This window comes from Condylostylus longicornis, unplaced genomic scaffold (genome assembly GCF_029603195.1).
Source record: "Condylostylus longicornis isolate FDR11 unplaced genomic scaffold, ASM2960319v2 ptg000009l, whole genome shotgun sequence".
NCBI lineage: Eukaryota > Metazoa > Arthropoda > Insecta > Diptera > Dolichopodidae > Condylostylus > Condylostylus longicornis.
Window position 1 is genome coordinate 4,611,195 of NW_026577978.1, and position 22,872 is coordinate 4,634,066.

Sequence of the window (22,872 nt, forward strand, 5' to 3'; positions counted from 1 at the left end):
GCGTGTTTTCTTGCTTCTATTTATGTTAATCTATATGTATATGTACTATAGGGTTATGATATTATTGAATTACATTACATGTATATAATTATATTGTATATATTACCTGTTAACTGTAATTTTATTACAGAGTGTACATTTTTTACTTATTTAAACTAAATTATTTTACCTACCTGTTTCTGTTTATTATAAGACAGTGGTGACTGGTTGGTAAATGAAGTGAATTTTGTTTTAAACTTTAAATCAGAAAAAAAAAACAAAATAATAATAAAAATAAATAAATTGTAAAAAAAATAACAGAAATGTAAAAAAAAAATATTTTTATAACAGCAACATTATAAAGAGAAACAGACAAAAAAAAAATAAAATTGAAGTTAAAAAAGAGAAAAAACAAAACAGAAACCAAAAAAACTATTTTCAATTAGTAAGTGACGAGAATTCAAGCCGTAAAGTGGTGCGCGATTAAGGAGTCGCATGTTACAAAAAGAAGAAAAAAAAAATTTAATTTTTGATTTTTTTTTTAATTTTTGAATTATTTTTTTTGTATAACATTTTTCTCTTCTTTTTTTTTTTGTTTTTGAAAAATTTATATGTGTTTTGCCGTTTGTATTGTTTTGGTGTTTTTGAAAACAAAAATTTTTCATATTTAAGAAAAAGTGATCGCTAAAAATAAAGAAAAGAAGTAAAATTTTTTATATACAGAAAAAAAAATAATAGAAAAGGAAAGAAAACGCAAGATACTTAAGAAAAGAAAAAAAAGGGTCAAACAAAAATTTTTAAAGGAAAACAAAAAAAAAGTGTGTTAAAAGTTTAAAATTATTTTTAAATTTTTATTTTTTTTTTATTTTAAACTTTTACAGTAATTTTACTTAAATTTAATATTTTTATTAATAAGTTGAACCTTTCTTATATTTACACATACACACACACATACTTACATAATATTATAATTTTTTTTTTAACTTGTTTCTTGACTACAATAAAAAATTTTATAGGCTCTTTGCAAGCAAATCTTTTTTGTAATGCAAAAATATTTTTTAACACCTTATATAAAAATATGAAAAAAGAAAAAAACACCGTAGCACTTAGGTAGTTTTAAATTTTTTTTTAACAGTTAGGAAGTTAATCTACCTTTTTCTTAGTTAGATTTATTATTTATTTATTTTGTTTTTTTTTTTTCGGTGTCTTGTTTTCGGCTTTTAACTTTTAACTATATTATGCCGTTTCTTTGGTAACAGTAATTAAAAAATCATAAAAATTTTATAGGCAATATGCACATACATATGTACTCGTATATACATACATAAATACACTTGTTCACTTTAAATATCGAATATTTTCGAATTTTAGTATCGAAATATTTTAATATTTTTCGAATAATTCAAAGCGAATTTTGAAATTTTAATTCGGCTTTTGTTTTATATATATAATACTTAATCACACATTATATTATAATAATAAATGATTATAATATTATTTATAAGTACATACTTACATAAATATATTTACTTAAATATGTCGATGGGTCAAATCAGTAGCGATACATTATACGTACAATGTACATGTACGTATTTGGCAAAATTTAGTTTTTGAAAAAAAATATTTTAGCATTTTGAATTTTTTGAATAATAGAAACAATTTTTTTGTTTTAGGTCCAAAAACATTTTAAAAATTCAGAAACCAAATTATATAAACTACAATTAAGATTTTATATAACGTAATCATACATTGTTTGTAGGACTTTTCTTCGATTTCACGGAAATTTAATGAAATATTTAAATAAAACATTGCCCAATTCTCATAAATCAGAATTCTTGTAAATTTTTCCATATTTTGTTGATCTAATCTAGCGTTTACAAAAGTAGGTAAGTTAATGGTAAAAATTCATATATTTGATATTAATTTCTTTTTTGAAAATATAATAAAAACGTTATCGTTTTCATATATTACTATTTTTTTGCTGTAATAACTTGCATATGTAAACAGTCGATAATATTTGCCGGTGTGGAGTAGTTACTGTTTTCATTATAGGTATACAAACTTAATTATTAGACAAAATCAAATATTTCGTATGAATCGAAAGAAAGCCGTATATATATAAATACTATTTGACATGAAACTTTTGTATGGCGACAACTCAGTAAATTTACTGTAAGATTTTTTTTTGTAAATAAAATGACACCCATTTTGCGGGAATATTTTGCGCAGCGATCTATTAAATTTTATTTTAGTTATAATTTCTGCAGTAAATTACTAAATTTTGAGCTTCATTACAGATAATTTCAATCTGGTATGTCATTAGGCTTTCTCGTACATTTGATCTTAAATTTTTGTATATGCATGTAAGCGGCACCTTACAGAGCATGACGGTCGAAAATTTCGATATAATTTTTGAAAATATTAAAAAAAAAAGATTCTCGGATTGTCTTATTAAGTATGTAGATCTGTTAATATTGTCTTATTCTCGGATTTAATTATGTTAATATTGTATAATTTTATATTAGAGAATATTATAAGACAAAAAAAATACATAGCTAATTTGATATTAAATAAAATTTTATTAATAATTAATAATAACAATATTTAATTATAATACATATAATAAATTTGAAGAGGAACAACAATATTTTATTGTAATTTTAAAAGACCAAAATATAATAAAATAAAAAAACCAAATAAATAACAAATAAAAGAAAAAAATTTTAATATTTGCATAAATATTTGAAAAAAAAAATGAAAATAAAAAAATTAATAAAATAATTTAAAATTCGCAGCGTGTAGGTACTGCTGTGCTTGCTAGTTCTTCTATATTTCTTCTTTATTTTGCTATACATATACATACTAACATACATGAATACAAAATTCTTCTTTGGCCTTTTTCTTTTCAAAACTCTATACAAGTGCCTATAATTTATGAAGAAATTTTATAACCGTTTTTATACCTTATGTCTATGTTATCATGTATGTGTATGTACTATGTAGTTATAAGTATACAAGAAAGAAAAATCAAACATATTAAAAAATCTAATTAAATATAGCTACATATAATATGTATAAGTATATTGCTTATCTCTTGTTATAAGTTCATATATTGGTTTTTACATTTTTATGCACACAATATTATCATTATATATTATAACACTATAGTTTCATCGAACTATGTCCAAATGTATATAAAAGTATAACAAATTCATATTAATATGATAAAAGTATAAGTATGTTGTGTATAACAAATGCTATAAATTGATATATGCATATTTTAATATAACTTTTATATAGTCAATTATTCCTATATAACAGTTTACATATAATATTATATATGTATATATATGAATATTATATGAATGCACATGTTATATTCAACTTCATTTTTATTCTAGTTATACAATTTTATTTTTATTTTTTTATTTGCAAAAATTCCTAACTTCCTTTGTCGCTTTGTCAATGGCAGTTGGATAGAAAAAATATTTTTTTTCTTTCAGTTTTTTTCTTCATATAACAACTGTGCATATACATCCATGCATATACATATATATATATTAGTACCTTGCATAAAAATTATATACTTATAGAAATACTTAAGTGTTATACAATAAAATACTTTATAAGTAATAGTTTTGATATGTTTAAATTTAAATAGTTTTTATGCATTTCATATGTACAAAAAGTTTGTTATAAAAATGAAACTTTGGTAAGATACGTATACTTAAATAATATGTATATCATCTATACTTAATTGCAATATAGTTTACGGGTTGAAACTGTATAACCGATCGAAACTGACATGAAATAAACCACTTATTTGGTGAAATAATAGTAATGTTAGAAATAAGAGACCCTAATGTTAAGTAATCACAAATATTGTGTTATCTATTAAGTAATTGTGAATTACTTAACATTAGGTTCTATACATAAGAGCCATACTAAATTATTTGATTAAAATGACTAAAATTTAATAAATTGGCTTATTTGAAAAGAAATTTAGTTGCAAGTATTATATTAAGTTAAAATACAGAAATTTGTCACATTTTTGAAATATTGAAACTTATTTTATTTACTTACATCAATATTGGATTCCTCTTTCTAAACTTTTTAATAAAATATGCAGTTTTCATGTATATCTAATGAGAATACCTCTGGTTCACACTTAGTTTGATTCTCGTACACTATTTTATTATTATGTATTTAACATCTTCAAATGTTACTTATATTTTCAGTAGTTTTAAGAGAACGTATCGAAATTGCAGAAAATTTTAAAAATACTTAGTCCGAATTGGGCTTGTATTAGTTCGATTTAGGCAGATGCTGTATCAGCTGAGACTATACTTAAATTTAATGAAATATCCGAACTCTTCCTCGTTGAGCAAGTTCTATATAAAATAAAATTGAAGAAAATTACAGTTACTTACAGAGCAATTACAACTTAACTACAGATTGAATATTAAAAAATCAATATTGTTTTATAATTTAAATATTTTTTTAGTAAGTTTATTCATTAAAAATTAATTGGAATTCATAATTAGAAAAAAAAAACTACTCCTCATATACTTTTAATTAAAAGTGAGTAAATCAATAAAAGAAAAAAAAATTCAATTCATTTCATTGCATTTTAGTTTATTACCTATATGAATTTCTTTAATTGTGTTTCCTTTAAATCTAAAGTTAAATTTCAGGTGAAAATAAAAGTTTTTCTTACAATTTACAAGACGACATTGTATTCGGTAATGTTGTATGACTACATGGTCTAATAATGGAACTTATTACTATAAAGATGAGTATATATATATGGTAGTAAAAAAATAAGAAAAGCAATATCAGCATAGACAATAATTTATAATGTTGTAGAATTTTCATAATACTTTTAGTTATATACATATGCTAAATTTAGAATTTTTGAGAAAATGGACAGTAATGCTTCCAATGCTCCGTCTAATCACATTCCTTGTAAAATAACGAAATTTATTTAGTATTTTGTGCAGTTTTTGAATCCTTACAAAGACAAATTAATTGCAAAATTTTTAAAAAATTTCTGAGAAATATTCAATTGAAAAAGAAATAATTATTATCTCATTACATATACTAAACCCAAAATAAATACTGGAAATACTAAATATACTTATTTGTGTTTAATTCAATTATAATTAATATGAAGAATAGAATTCATTTCAATAAAGTACAGTACAGAATTAATAGGCTATTTAATTATTAGTTAACAATAATTATTATAATTACTCTTCAATAACTTACTTACTTAAGTAAGTACTAGGGGTTATTTCTACTTATTAGAAAAAAGTAAATAACAACAAATATCTGCAAGAAACTAAGTATATATTTTAAGAACTAGCTAAAATACAAATAATATTAAATAATTTTAAGTAAGTAAATACTTAAAATTTTTTTAATATTAAAAAACATTTAAATTTAACAAGTAGGTATAACTATAAAGTAAACACAAATATTTAATTGTAAATAAAAAATAATTAAAATAAATAAATTCAAGAATTATTTATTTTTTTTATTTTAATTTTATTAAATAATTTTCATTTTAACACTTTATACCTTATTTAAATAACAATAAATAAATTACTTATTTATTTTGTCGTATAACACTTTATTATTAATAACAGATCATAGGTTATTTTATAAAAATATAACACCAGTATATATAGAAGAGAAAAAAAAATATGATTTAAATTTTTTATTTATTTAAGAAATTCTTCAAAAGTGATTAATAAAAAAAATTTCGATTATATTAAACTATTATCATAACTTATATTATTAACAGATTTAAATATTTATAATCATAAGCTAAAATAACAGTTAATAATAAAAGATTAATAACAGTATAAAGAAGATAAACAGTCAATCTCTACATATAAATAACATATCTAATATACTTCTAAAAAAAAATACCTAAAGCAAAGTACAGACGTACCTACTTTACATATTTTGTTTTATTTAAAAGAAACCATTCTCCAATCCAATAATAATTAAGAAAAATTATTTTGATTTTGGTTTTTAATAACAGTCAATAGCAGTAACAGTAACAGCAGCATAATTATCAATATATTCTCATTATAATAACAGTGGTGAAAATAGCATTAACATTTTATTAAATTTTATCAGCCAATATAAAAGTGAGAGAAAATTAAAAGTGCTCGCTGAGATTAATAATAATTTACATACACAACATTTCTATTATTAAAAAGGTAAGTTATTTTTTTTTTCTTATATTTTTATAAAAAAAATTTCTTTAACTTGCTTTGTTTTGCTCTCTAAAATTGTATTTTTTTGTTTCTTTATTTTTTTTTTCTTTTACAAAATATTTTCTGCATTTTTAACATTTTTACCTTTAAGCGTAAGCAAACCGCCAGACCAAAGCAAAGCCATCAGATTCAGAAAATCAAAAACAAAAATTTTACTCTTTTTGCTTTTATTTTTTGCATATTATTTTGTTAAGCAATTTTTACTCTCATTCTTATTTTTTCTCATTTTCGCTTTGTCTTCTTACTGGAATTTGAATATTTTTTAACATTTTTTTTTTTAATTTCAAGTGTTTAATTTAAAAATGAAATTTTATAATTACTTTGAGAGCTAATATATTTTTTCAATATTTTCTTTTTAATTACGTATCATTAGAGAATTGAGTTACCGTAATATTAATTCGTACCTAAATAATAGGTACGAATAGAAAAGTTGGACTTGAAGAAGATATTAATAGTAATTGATATTAAAATAACAGGCTGAAAATATCATTATAAAAGAACTATAACTGATCGAGTAATAGACTGTTAATAAGATGTTATACAAATGTCTTCGGCTTAACACAATAACATAACAAGAAATTTTAATTTACTGTTGGCGAATGGAGATAGCGTTATACTTAGTAGTAAAAAGTATTAATAATAACTATTGATGTTTTTTGCAGTAATTTTCTCTTTCACCTTCTCTCCAGTTAACTCATCATATTTTTGCAAAATAGTTTTAATTTATATTCTCATCTAATGTCTCTTAACATCATCTCTTATTATAGTGTTCACAAATCACACCATTTTATCTACTTACTTATACATAATATTAAAATCATTTAAAATAAGTATTAGAAATCATTTACAATCATCAGACTAAATCGTTCCCCCTACATGGGCAATATGAGTGAAACACCGTTGAATGTTTATATTTATTAAAAATATTAAAATCTTTATACTTAATTGCGATAAATATTTTTGGCACAGGATTAAAATATGCATAAAGGTATACTTACACTGTTAGCGGCTAATTTCTTTACTCCTATTAGTAGTGTAATGACTGCTCTAATCGGAAATTTCAAATACATGTATGTATACTTATAAGTTTTATGCTTTTTAAGAAATTTTAAAAACAAAATGGTTAATAATCAGTATGTCATATTACTTAAGTACTTAATAATTAATTTGTTAACAAGAAACATTTCTAAGGTCGTAAAGTGTTTATTGTTTTTACATGATTCCTCATCTCTAAGCATAGATTACAATTTTCATTTCCTAAGTAAGGCGATCATAACCGATGAGAAATATTAAGAAATTCGAACAAATACAGTGCACGTATTAGTAGATGTTCGAAAATTATCTATACCGGACAATGTGTAGTGTATACTTTTATATACTTTCACTTACTACTTCGAATAGATGCTTTTCCAAAGTCATATGAATTTCTTTTATTTTTGTACATCCTCTTTTGAGCACGTGTACACCATTTCTCTGCTACATTATTTCATATTAACATAACATCGTCAAAATCGTTATCGTAATTGTTACCAGTTCTCAATGCGAATAAGTACTTGCAAATAATTTGATAGATTGAAATATTAAATTGAATATGGGTCAAAAAAATGTTTTAATTTCAATCTTACCTGTTGTATACGAGTTTAATTTAAATTATTTTTCCCGTAAAAAAAAGAAAACTTTTGATAATTGAGTGAGTATAAAAAAAAATTAATCAAAATTTCGTTCGTACTGATTTTTTTTCTCCATTTTTCTGATATTCTCAATTTTTATTTCAATTTCCATCCATCCATCCATCCAACCAACCATAGTGAAATTAACATTTCATTTTTATTTAACATTTTTCTGCTCATGTAGAATTACAAGTTTTTTTTTCTTTGTTTTTTGCTTTTTAACGTGTTCCCAGGTACATAAATATACTTTTTTTTTTAATTTTTTGGACAAGAATTTACAGTTATACTATTTTGTTGCGTGTAAGACCAGTTTTGCATAAATGCGAATTCCTCAATCCTCCTCATTACAACAAAAACAATATTAAAAAAATTTATTAAGTGAAGTGAAGAGGTGAGATTTTTTAAAATTATAATTTTTCTTTTTTTTTTTGCTCATTACTGTTAAATAAAAATAAGTATGTTGGACGTTTGTAAGAGGCAGGAGAAAAAGGGAGGGGGTGTGGGTTTAAAATAATAAAATCGCTCCAGTTTTTCATTTTTGTTATTTTTTCAGTTACTTATAATTTTTGATTTTTTACTTATTTTCTTTTTTTTTACATATTTAAATATGAATGTACAAACATACAGTTAGCGGGTAATAATTGTGTGAAATAAATACTTTTGTTTGATATTTTTGCTCATTTATATCTACTGTACAAACATCTATACAATTAAATGTAATTGTATGCTTTTTATTGGTTATAAAGCAAAAGTTAAGTGTAAAAAAAAAATGTGAAATTATTGAAGTGAAATTATAATGAGTTTGAATTTTTTTTTTGTTAACTTTTACTACTTTTTGTCAATTCGGTTTTAGGAAAATTTTGAATAAGATTTGCAAAAATTTTTAGTAAAAGTAATTGTTAAATTTTACATTAATTACCTTACCAGTTAAGTATAATTTTCCAAAATATTATTTTTGTGTTATATTAATTAAAGTAATGTAATAAAGAATTGTGTACTCCGAGGTAATTGTTTTAAGAGTTTACGTGTACGTAAGCAATCATATTAGATTTGCTATCCATCGTATTTCTTTAAAGATGCCGTGTATTACATTAACCATATCCTGTATATCGGGAACTATAGGCAAAAGAATAACCTATATATGTATATCTGTGAGTAAGAAAGGGTTTTTGCCCGCAATTCAAATATTCAAATTTTGTCCTCACCTTTTGAAGTAAAAGGAAGCGAAAAATTAAATAAATAAAACAAAACAGAGTTGAGGGAAAGAAAAATATTTCAATCGGAATACTTCGTAATACAAAATATTACGCATTTTTTTTGTTAGTCTAATAAATATGTCATTAAACTATATGTAACTAAGTACTTAATAATTAAGTGTACAATAAGATTTAATAATTCTACATTTTTTTAGAATATTTTGTAAATTTTGCATTTATATTCAACCTTAAATATAATATTAATGATATAATGACGTAAATTAAGATTTTTCATATTTTAGTTCAAGTTACATTGTAATTACTACCGTTTAGTGTACATTACTGTATAATGCTTTTCTATGTAGATTCGAATATATCCATGAGCACAATTTTCAATAACTTACTTATCTAGTTTCACACAAAAATGTAGGTACACAGACAATTAAGTATTTTTCTTTTGTTTTATTATTATTTTTTTAATTCATAACCTTTAAATAATGATTTTATCAAAGTTGAATGGACGCTTAAATAATTCCAAAAATACTAGCTAAAATATCATATTTCTCATAAATTTTGAATTATTTGCATACTTATCTCTTTATTTTGTTTCAATGAGACAAAAATATAAGTAATGCTATAAAACTGACAAAAAAACAAAAAAAGAAAATAATTTAGTATTCAAATTATACTTTAAATTCATTGTAATCTTACTTACTTAGTAAAAAATTTAATCAATTTTTCCTTCACTAAGTTTTATTTATATCTTAAAAATTTGCTATCAGAGAAGATACCAAAAAAAGCAAAAATTTTAATATTTAAAAAGTATATGTATGTATACTTATTTTGACATATTTGTATTATTAGTATGTTTCGTACAGAAACCCGTCGGTAAGCGCGTAATTAATTCTTCGCTTATTAAATAAGTTAAGCAATTTTGACGGTATGGCATCGAATATGTTTGGTGTTACGCAATTTCAAATTCAATCAATCAATATTATATAAAAGTTTCACTTTTATTGCCAGAAAATTCGGAAATGCTTTCACAAATTATGTATGTAGATAGAAGTATGATTTACTGAGAAAGCTAGTTTACTTAAGCAATTCGATTTACAAAATATTAAATAAATTGAATCATTTATTGCAAACTTATAACGATTAGATTTTTGAAACAACAACGCCTTCATCAATTTTCGTATTATTTACATGACAATCGGATTTTTTCGCGATTTATCCGAAACGTTGTACAATCCAAACGTGTTGCTATTAAAAGCGATGCCTGTTAAACAACGTTCTGCTTTAGCAAATCTTAAAGTAATTTTAATAAAAAACTAAAAAAAAATTTTCAAAAATTTAAAAAATAAAACAATATGCAAATAAAAAATAAATCTTAAAAAACAAAAAATTCATTCTACCCACGAAAAAGCCGCCAAAATGACAAAACGGAAAAACAATAATAATAATAACATCTCATTAAAATAAAATTTGTAAACGGGTCGTATAACATTTACAGTATAGATTAATAAAATAACATTTTGTTTACGTATGGTTGAGTGCAAGAAAACTCTGTCGGTCACATAATTTTTTCTTCTCTTTCTTTTTATTATTATTACTTATTAGTTATATAGTCAAATAAAATTAAAAATATCAAAAATATTACTTATAATATTATAGACAAGGACATTTTCAAAAATTATTGTATAAATTTTTAATAATAATGATTTTAAGAATAAAATAAATATTAACCTGACCGAAAGAAAGAAAAGAATAATAAAAATGAAACGAAAATATTATAGACTCATAAAGTACTTTTTTAAAATTTTATAGTATGGATGACGTTTTACACGACAACGGTAACGTTATGACGGCATATTACTGCAAAAAAAAATAACTTATTATTGTGATTGACAACAAATACAACAAAAACAATATACGATGACAAGAAAACAATAATAGATGACAGTGATGATGATGACGGACGGCGGCGACAACAATGCAAGATATTATTTTTTATTTACTTCTTATTTTTTTGGTTTTTTAATACTTGCCTTAAATTGGTCATACTTTAAAAATTTAAAGTATTAATCATAAGTTAGTAAGCACTATATAATATGTTTAGTTAGTTATAGTTGCTAAAAATCCTAACCTCAACCTTCAACTTTTATATTACATTGTCCATAAACAGTAATTGTAATGAATAAAGACTATTAAATAGCATGCATTTAATTATAGTGTAAGTATATATTTAACTAATATACTCAAATATACTTATGCATAATTCTGAAATTACCGCACGTTCTGCTATTATATTGATTGTTAACTGCATAAAATGTTGTTATGGTAGCAGTGGTATACATATTACTGTACGCATATTACTATATGCATGAATATGTAAACAAAATAATTTTAAATAAATAAATATTATTGTTCGTGTGTTGAAAAATAAAAGTTATTGAAGGATATGAGAAACTCTAAACTAAATAAATTTTTATGTATACATATGTGCATGCTTATTCCAAAATTTTCCTATATTTAAGTAGGGAAATAAAATTTTTACGATAATTTAAGGCTCCTATACTTACATACATTGTATATACATACATTCATATTGTTAAATTGATTAAGAAGCTAATTCCATACTATTGACTGGTCAAATTTCACTTTTACTAATTTAACATTTTAAACGTAACTCACTTTAGGAGTATCACTCCCAATTCCACCCACAACAACCCGTACAAAGGAGTTGAGAGATGTGTGTAATACCCAATGTTCGATCTCATACACGTTTATTATGCCTAAGTACTTATGAATATTTTTGTCTAATTATCTGGTTATGTACTTAACAGTTCAAAAATTTTCTAGAATCCTAAATTTCCCATTAAAGTTTTTTAATGTTAATATTATTTGTTTAAATGTATTTCGGACAATAACTTTTTTTTTAATAATTTGGGTCATTTGTTTAAATTATTTTATAATTTAAGTTTTCTAACCTTTTTATTTTTCGATTTAAATGACCTTTATATTGCTCACATTATAGTGCCCGCTAGATACGAACACATCGATTTTCAAGCTATGTAGTGTCAGTATGTATTTGTATTTCAAGGCACAGGTTTATTTTTATTTTAGATATAGGTACGTTTGAAGCTACATACAATGCAACTACTTTAGTACATAAGTATAAATGCTTATTCTTCAATTTTCTTATTGTGTACATAGTTATATGTTCAATTGTGTACATAGTAGGCGCGCTTGTTTCAGGCACATTGTCATTCTAAATATCAATTTACACAAATAAAATACAAAAAAGAATAATAATTAGTTAAGAACAGTTTACAATTACTAATTTATTGATTGTTTTATCATGCAATTTCAAGTTGAATTAATCAAATATTATTCAAATATAACTAAAATTATTTAAGAACACCTGCACATATACGAAAATACATTAATTTTTCTTTGATTTCTCATGAATTTAATTTGAATTGGCCATAACATACAGGTTCTTATTACTTATTCCTTATAGTTAATTATCCTTTTTTATGATTGATTTATTTAAGTATATTTAAAAGTTATTTGTTGTGCCCCCTAAGTACGTACATAAATTGTATAGGTAGAATTTTTATGACATATGTAAGTATTCATTTTTGTATATTTTTAAGTGTTTTCATATATAGAAGGACAATGACTTTTAAAAATTTGATTAATATAGGGTGATAGGGAAAATTAATTTGTCATTGACCCTTCAGAAATTTTGCCCTTACTTAATTTTCTTCAACAAATTGTTTTCATAATTTAAATACTTAATAAGATTTAAGTATATAATAATTTGTAAATTTGTAATGCTAAAAAATAAACTGTCCTAGTCGATTTCGGCATAAATTTCAAATATAATAAAATTTTACTTCTCTGTATTTATTTAAACCTGTAAATCAGAACTCAACCTTAGCAATTTAAAATTGTTTAATAAGTAAATAAATTATACGTACATTTTAGCTTAAATTTTTAATAATTTTAACTAAGTGCCTTTAAGTAACTTTAACTAACTATGTAAGTAAAACCTTTTAAAATTTTTTAAAAACTTTTAAACAATTTAATTTTTCTCTTATCTCTCCTCGACTTTGAAATAATAATTAAAGTTATGCATTTCTTTTTCCGTCGACTCTACAATATTAATGACCCATTTTTTTGTTGTATATTTTTGCAATAAAACAAATTCTCCGTTCCATTTCATAAAAATGCAATCTAACAAGTTCATTATCTACATACATAGAGTTAGTATAATGTACATATAATCTAAGTTATACAGGTTTCTATGTATACACATACTTAAAGTATTTTCAGTTTTATTAATCACTTATGAAAATGGAAAAAAAAGGGTGCAGTCATACCTTTAGCTCGATGAATGTCTGGGCAAACAAAACACAGATTTTCATATTAAAATGTACACAGTACGTACAAGCTTAGTAAATTATTTTTGAATACCAAGCATATACTTGCACAAGTAAGTAAGTACATGGGTACTTAGTTATGCATTTAAATATGTATGAAGTACGGCTATATGGTGTCTCAGCTTAAGTATAAGTAAAATTATACACTTAAGATCAGCCAAATATTAAAAAATATATGAAAAATTATCGCATATCAATTTTTTTTTTTTTTTTAATTTCTTCTTCTTGTTTTTTTTTTTCAAGAATTTTTTTCTTCTTACAATTTTTAGAATAAACATACCATCGCCATATTCACATAGCATTTACTGATATATTAAATAAGTGTATTTGAAGAAAAAACAGAAAAACCAAAAAACTTGTTATTAAGGTCATTACCCTTTTTTTTATTTTTTTTTTATTATTTTTAATTTTTTGCAAAAAAAAAAAATTTAAAACTTCTTTCATTTCCAATTAGCAAAATAGACATTCACCTTACATACACATACGCTCTTATATTGGGCACATATGCACACATATTTTTATATATATGTACGTGTATAAAAGTGGTGTTATAAAACTTTTTGCCAGTAAAAGCAACAAAAAAAAAAGAGAAAGAGGAAATAAGATAACCTGCTTCTGTAATGTTAAAATACCTACATACACACTTGTACAACAGTACATGAAAAGTAATTATCTACCTATTTAAGATTTAAAAAAACAAAAAAAAAATGGCAAAAAAAAGAGAGTAATTTTTGCTTTTTTTGGAGTTTTATAACAATTTTAAAAATTCACCTAATTAACTTTTAGTACAACTAACAACTTAAAGAGGGCTTTTATTTTTCTTTGTTTTTCTTTTCTTGTTTTTTTTGCAAAAAAATTAAACTTGAAATTATTTGTTGTTTATTTTTTCTTTCATTTTCTTAATTTCACTTACTTACATTACAACACAGCCAATCTATTGTAATATTTTTGACAATATGATTGTCATTTTCTTTAATTCAAAATTATTTTACATTTTTTTTTGTTTATTTTTTCGTGTACCGCCAACAAATGTATGTACACTTAAAACTTCAACACTTAAAATTTTCAATTTAGTTTAAGAAAACATAAGTAAGAGCACGTTTTGTTCAAATTTGAAATTATAAAATTATAAAAATATTTGTTTTATATTATTTTTTCGTTTTTTAACCCATTCATTTTTGGTTCCGGATAATTTTAGTTTGGCGTTTTAAATGAATACGATTAATGCTCAGTGGCCCCACAACATGAATCTCATTTGCTTACATCATTTTTTTCTACAAATATTTCTACCGGAGTATTTTGTACAGCAATTGTACCAAAAAACTTCATACCTCTGTAGTTCAGTTGATACAGCGTCTGCTTAGATAGCAGTATATCACTGGTTTGAGTATAATTCGAGGAGAAAATTTTTTTAATAAATTTTTCTGTCTTAACTCGTTTCTTATTCGATTACGTTATTACACAACTGTTCTGCAGTTGTGTAACGAGATTTCCATTAGTTATTCTTACAAGATATTCACAATATCAATTCGTTTTGATTGCAGACAGCATCGAGAAATAACGGAGTTATTGCTGTGAAAAAAAGTAAATTGCCTAAAGCGAATTTTAGTTACTTGCAGCTGGCATATTTAATTATTATATTTAAATATTAAAAATAATTTTTCACAGTTTTCTCATAATCGAATTATTTGAGATAACATACTTACTTATATCGTAAACGTATAACACTTACGGACTTTCATTTAATATTTATAGTGCGGTTTATTGAATTCCAATACCTAAGTATTTATTTTTTCAAATTGCATTTTTAAAAAAATTGTTATTTCCAAAAATTAATTTTCTCTTTCAAAATTGATAAAAGAGAATTTATTCTTACAGGTGAGATATTTCATCACTATATTTACTTTATCACCTCCATTCAAGAACACTTACTAAAGATGAATTTTTAAGAATTACAAATAAATTGTGTTAAATTAGTTTTCTAAAGCAGAATTCTTGATCTTATGTTGGATTTGCATAATAGTAAGAAAGTAATCGCGAAATTCCTAAACATTACTTTTATGGCTACAAAATATTAATAAGTAACTACTACTATAAATATATGTATACAAATACATATATTTATAGTACTAGTTATACATATATTTATAGTACTAGTATGCTCTATGTATACCTATAAATATGTGAATTTATAAGTATATATACATATTTTTTTTTACTTAATATACCTCTACTAATATACTAATTTTATTTTTGTTTAATATAATATTAACGAAAGCTTCTCATAATATCTGAAATTAGTAATTAAGGAAAAATTTTTTTTGATATTACGTAATAGGATAATGTTTTATGTTCGCATATATTTTCCTATACTTATAATAAAACCTGAAAAATAAAATGATTACACTTAAATGTTGAAATTGCGATCATATCATAATCTTAATACTTTTATAATAATTTTATGAGTTAAAATTGAAGATCAAATGGAAAGAAAATTATGTAATATTGTTAAAGTATTTGTAATTACATTACGAAACCAGTATTGATAAGACCAGAATAGATAATATTGCAATACATATATGTATATATAAGTAACTAAATTACTAGAAAACTTTTAATTTGTACAAAATTTGTATTTTATTAATTTTTGATTAAAATATTTTGATTAAGTCAAAATTTTATGTATAATCCTATAAGTAACATGACATTAATTAAAATAACATTTTCGTTATATGTAGCATTTTTATAAATTTCATTTCATCCGGCTCATTCAAGTTTTCAATTGAAAAATAATTATTCTATTAAAATTAACTAAAGTGTACAATACAATATTACACTGAGAAAAATTTGCGAATCTTTAAACATTAATATTTGATTTCTATTCTCATCAGGAACGACATAAGTACCGACATGTTAATTAATTTTATAATGTAGAGTTTACCAAGAGACACGCTTTGATGAATTCCAAAATTCTATGTTATCTATAAGTAAAAAAAATTATTAGTAACATATTAAGCGTTAAATAAAGAAAGTAAAATTCTAAAAAATATTTAAACTTATTGAGTATAGCATTCAGAAAGCTGTTAAACACAAATGCTAGGCATAATTAAGCCAGTAGGATTTTATTTCAGTTATTCTGTTCAATTTATAATCGCGTAGAAAGTATTGATATTATTTATAGACTTATCTTTCAATTGTTTTTAAAAAGATAAAAAATCTTATTGTAAGTAATAAAAAATAAAAATATCCTTTAAAGAATTTTTTGTATAATCCTAAAAAAACTTACTTGTGCTTACACCTCATGTTATTACAACTCTTACCGGTTATTGTTTTCTGTAACTACTTACATATATATATAGAAAGTATTAAATATTGACTTTATAATCCTTTCTACATCGACTTTTATGTAGGTAATCCTACGTATAATAATAATGACTTTATTTCTTTTTATCAAAATTTTTAAAATCATTTTTGAATATAAAATAATAAAAAAATTTCTTAGAAAAATCATGTAAATTTTTAGCATTTAACTTAAATCGTGGCATGCCGCATATTTTCTGTTTTTTTTAAGTGTTCCTCTTTATTGATATTTTAAAGGACTTATCAATATTCTTGGAATTGGAAAATTGACGTCATAGATATTATATTGTGGTGCATACATACGCATACATACTTTTGTATTATATTCACGATAAACATCGCTTACGCGTGGAAAATTTTTTATTTAAAAAAATTTGATTTTTCTAAAATATTCAAATTACTTAAGAATACAAGTATCTATAACAGATATTTGAAAATGTAAATGTGCGGTTATATTTGTATTGGAGGACAATAATATAATATCAAATATTTAAAATTTTCGATTACATTATTAGCTATAAATATTCAAATATTTTTATTATTATATTAAGGTAGAAATTGCAAACTAATATAAAAAAAAATAATTTGAATATTATTAACTTAATTCGAAAATTTGTGTATTTGTAGTATTATTGTGTTTTAAATTTGAATATACGCATTTAAAAAAAGACAATATTGCTGTCATTGTCCTATATAAGAGCTTCGTTTCCAAATGCGCGTATGTACTTTTGCAAATACATACGAATAATAGTAACAGTTTTTGTACTAGCTAATCAATATATTCAATATATTGCTATTCCCTCTAGTTGGTATTTCTAAGCCAACTAGTTTAGAATTCATGATATTTTTCTTAACTACAAATATATACATAAATGCAGACAAAATAATAAAAGAAAACCACCTTAGCCAAAACGAGCATAAAAAGAAAATGTTTTTGACACAAAAATATCAACAAACAAAATTAAAAAAAGCAAAATATTTTAAGAAATTCAAATCAGACCAATTCTGAAATATAAAATTACTGTTTTCATTTTTCTGAATCCAAAAAGGAATCCGTGGACATGATCCATATGTCCTTTTAAAAGAAGCAAAGAAGAAATAAGTAACGAAATTAAGTAGCAATCACGAACAACTTGGTACAAATGTTTTCTGATTTAAATAAATTTTTTATGAAATTTTTACATTTTAAATTTCAGCAAATATATCAGGGCACAGATCAGCTATAAATTTTAGCTATAGGGCTAATTACTTGATTCAATGAATTACTTTTTTAAAATGTTTGCATATACTACCTCTTAAGAAATATTTAAAACCGTCTTATTATTCTTAGAATCCTAATCGGGATTTAGTTAAATAATTTAAAAAATTCGAAAAATAATTTTAAAATTCTTAATTTAATAATTTATTTTGTTGCTTTCATTTAAAATAATCTGTGAATCTAATGTTACCACACACAGAGTTAAAAAAAAGTAGACTACCAACATTTATACTATAGTAAAGAATAAAGAATTTAAAAATGAAATTGATGACGAATGACTGACTGACATGACAACTCAGAAAGTTTTCTTATTTTTTGGTTTTCTTTATATTTCATTTCTACATTGCAAATGGTTACACTAACTTGTATTTCTGATTCAATAAACACGTTTAATTTCTTCGTATTCTCTTTCTCACCATGAGTTCTCCTAGTTTATATTTTATTCGTCTCTTTTCTTATTTTTTGACATTCTTCTCTTGTTGTTTATGTCATTGTCATTACTAAGTATACCTTGTTGAAGAAAAGTTTTTTTTTTTTTTGCTTATTTAAACATTCTTATTTCAAAAAGGATTTTCATAAAAAAATTTTTGAACTAGGAACCCCATAAGTGAACGCATATGTAATACGTAACAAGTATAAGCAAACGTATATAAACAAAAATTTTGTGTATATTTTCGATAGTTATGTTTAACACACACTAGGTGAACAATATACTTCACAAGGAAAAATAGAAATACCAAAACAAACCCATTCTGAGGAATTACTTATTATTTTAGAATATTCTAAATATTTTTACTTTAAAAAAATAAAGAGTTTGAAAAAAGTAAAATTTTGGATATAAATTTCCTCAACTAAATATTTGCAAAAGCAAACACAAATAAAATCGATTTTATCAACTATAGGGTATTCTCACATATTATAAACCTAAAATTACAAATATAATTTTTATAATACCATATCAACATACTTATATGTAATCATTTGGAATATATCTTGGTTTATTATTCGAAAGTTATTGGACTCATTAAAATTAGAAATTATTATTAGGAAATTTTCAAATTACTTATAAATTTAAAGTTCATAGTCATTACTTACATAAATAGAAGAGACGAAAATTGTTAATGGAATTTACCCAAAAATTTCTTGAATGGCAGAAAATGTCAAGTCAAGTTCACGACTCTTGTTTCTTATTATAACGTTTCACAGGTCCACCAAGTTTCAGCCTGATTTTATATTTTACTTGTTGGTTTGGTCCTTACATACTCTTTATTCAAAACTACAAAATTTTAAATTTCCTTTTTAAATTATTATCTACGCAATACGAACTGTTTTAGATACTGAAACACACAAGACGCATAAATAGACCAAAAGAAATCTTTTTAAAATGTATTTTTTTTTTCCATTTTAGCGTTTTAGAAAATATGGATGATTTTTGCTAGTAATTTTTGACAATAAAAATAAACTTACTTAACATATGTGAAACAAATAGAAATTCCTTGATAAAAAAACAAAAAAATGAAAATTGGAAATGTTTTTGTTTTGACAAAAAAAAAAAAAATTTACTCGAAAAAACAAGAAAAAAGTAAACATTCGATTTTATTTACTCATTTTGAATATTAAATGAAAACCATTTAAAGGAAACAAGAAATAAGGATTATTCGGAAAACAAGAATATGCATACTAAAAGCAAACATTTTGAAATACGGATGTCAACAAAAGAATACGGATCTTTCTTTATCCATCTTATGTACGCCTATAACTAAAACTATAGTGTTTGGATATATGAATTTAATGTATAGGTATATGATGCGTACAAAATTTTGTAGTTATTGAGTGATTAGCGAATACGAAGCCGATGCTCCCCCAATAATTCAAGGAGAGCCATTATCGTTCTATTTCATCAAGAAATTGGCATTGTTATTTGATTTCTCCGGGGCTTTTTTTTATACTATGTCTGCCTGTTCTGGATCTACTAAATATTTTAGTCTACTGTTCCTGTGCAACGCTGTTTTTATATATTTCAATATTACATTCCATTTATTCACATTTTCATTCATTTACAGTAATTATTCCTGCAGTACTTAAATACTCTAATAATTCTTGCTATTGTATACAAATACATCCGTTTTGCTTATTTTATACACTTGAAGAAAAGTACTCAAGGTTCGATGACTTTATTCGGTCTTCTCATTTTTCCTACTTTATGTCTTTCATCAAAAAAAAATTCGTAATCTCACCGTTCTTACACGCTCAAACTAAGTATCAATATCAGGCCCTATAGTCATTAAGCTAATCAATATCTTTATAATTTGTATTGTTTCTTCTAAGTGCTGATTCTCTTTTGCTTAAGTAATACTTATCTCTCACATACATTTTATTCGTTTTTAGTTCCAGAAAAATAAGCAAGATTACGTTTGCGAATATCAAGTTCGTTCTTTCTGAAACTTTACGATAAGAACACACAGTCGGCAAAACTCAACTCTCTTAAGCATCGCTGTCGATGACAAGATCTGTGTATAAATCGTATACGTATTTGAGAAGTTTATTTCGGGGTAATGTGCATGGATAACGATGATTTAACTAGATGTACTTTATGTAATGGAGAAAAACTTTAAAAGGTCTCGAATTTTTTGAACAGGCCCGTAATTATATTTTCATTTATATTCTTTAAGTATGATTAATAAATGAGCTAATTTAAAAATCATCATAATTAACTGTTAAAATGCTTCTATTTGTAATTATGGTAGTCTTAACCGGATTTCTTATGGCTTTTAGTTGCCAAAATATTTTTGATTAATCGATTACGTCTTCCATAATTCATTACATGTGTACCAATGTACAATGTTATCAATTAGTTTATTCTGAAGAATCAAACAACTAAAGTAATTTCAAATGAAATCGTCATTTTATCAAATTTTTTTCTCATTGAATTCTCTGTTACAAATTAATTAATCATTTTAATAATAAAATTATAATTAATCGCTGTTATTAAAATTCCATTGAATTTGATCATAAAAATTTTATTCTATTGTAAAATTTCTGATTAATTTTTTTCCTATTTTTCAAAATTTCAAATTAAAAAGCCATTATTAATTTAAAAAATCAACGCTAATAAAAAAAACAATAAATAAAATAAAAATCATCATGCCATGGTCTATTAAACTATTAACCACAATTTCATTAAATTCAAAAAAGGAAAACAAAAAAGTTGAAACTATGCCGGCCGGTAAACTGAAACCCAATATGAAAATAACAACAATAAAATAAATAAAATAAAAATTTGAACAGTCATTATCATCATAATCAGCATCACCATCAGCATCGTCATCAATCATCATCACCAATCATCATTCAATATTATCATTCTCAACCATTATATCATGTTCATCCTCAAATAAAATCTTATCTATTTCAATGGTGAGCCTCTAACCATAATTCAAATGAGACAGCCTAGGTATTATTAAAAAAAAAATCTAAAGATGATGAAAAAATTTAAAGAATTTTTGGAATTTGTGTTGACATAATCCTCTGCTTTTTCTTTTCTTATTTTCTTCATTTTTCTAATAATATAAATAACACTCAACATAATAAAAGAGTAAAAGAATCCGGAACTGAAAATAAGAAACAAGGGAATAATAAGAATAAAACCACAAAATATTTCAAATCTAGACTTTGTGAATTTTTTCTTATTCTTAATATTTAAGTGTACACTTACAATTTAGCTACCTCTCATATGACTGATATTGAAGATGATTCGTATAGATGCTATATACGACTACATTATGATAAAAAAACTCTCATGACTAGACAAAAGATAAACGTATTAACATTGGGGTTACTTGAAGCCATACTACAATTCATTCCGTTCTCTACTTAAAGCAAAGAAATGAGCAAAATTAAATTAATATGAAAATATCAAGTTCTTAAAAAGAAAGCAATGAAAAACCTAGTGAAATTCCAGAACAAATTCTTATACCATGTCACTTTGAATTTTTATTCAAAATCACACAAAAATTTTACAAATGAATGAGTAAAATATGCGGATTACTCAAATTTGTAAATTTGTTTAAATATTTCAGATGATTTCGCTGTTAAGTATAGAACAGATTGTACGAAACCTGAGAAAAAAATTAAATTATTCGCCCGAACTGAAAATTCTTCTGGAAGATTACGACCAGAGAAAAACTAGTTAACAAATCTCTTTGGTAGTGTTGTCAGGACACACAAAATTTACAGAAAGCTGAAGATTCTGCAAGAACTTTAAGGGGATTTCAATAAATCTTCTTAACAAATTCCTAAAAATTGCTCTATATAGTATATTTGAAATAGAAGGCAACTCGAGCTCATCTGAATGGAATCGAAATTCCATTTTATGTATACAATATTTACAATATTGTTAAAAACTCGACTGAATTTAGAATCAAAGTTATACGATATTTTTTGCATACTTTAAGAATTTTAGGAAATAAAATGTTCTAATTTTGCAGAGAAATTCAAATTTATTTTTAAATAACAAATTATATTTATATTTGCAATTACATACAAACGAATACATTGAATACCTAAAATAATCATCTTATCGTAACCATTCATGATGATCGATGAAACTTTTAGCAATATACATAGTATAAAAATAAAATTAAAGTTAAATATAAAAATATTAAAAGTTGGAAAAAA

The 22,872-nt window shown here is 23.6% G+C and overlaps 1 protein-coding gene across 7 annotated transcripts in view; it reads left to right on the forward strand.

Moving 5' to 3' along the window:
- Positions 1–233: 233 nt before the first annotated feature.
- LOC129618628 (uncharacterized protein DDB_G0283357) overlaps positions 234–22,872 on the forward strand; it is a 155,436-nt gene continuing 132,797 nt past the window's right edge. For 2 of the 7 annotated variants that reach the window (XM_055533482.1, XM_055533479.1), the window contains exons 1-2: positions 234–797; positions 5,712–6,209. The gene's annotated coding sequence lies outside the window, so the exon portion shown is untranslated. Of the gene's footprint in view, positions 798–1,754; positions 1,866–5,627; positions 6,210–22,872 lie in introns of those variants that run through there. The other 5 variants (XM_055533480.1, XM_055533481.1, XM_055533483.1 and 2 more) reach the window with 5 other exon arrangements.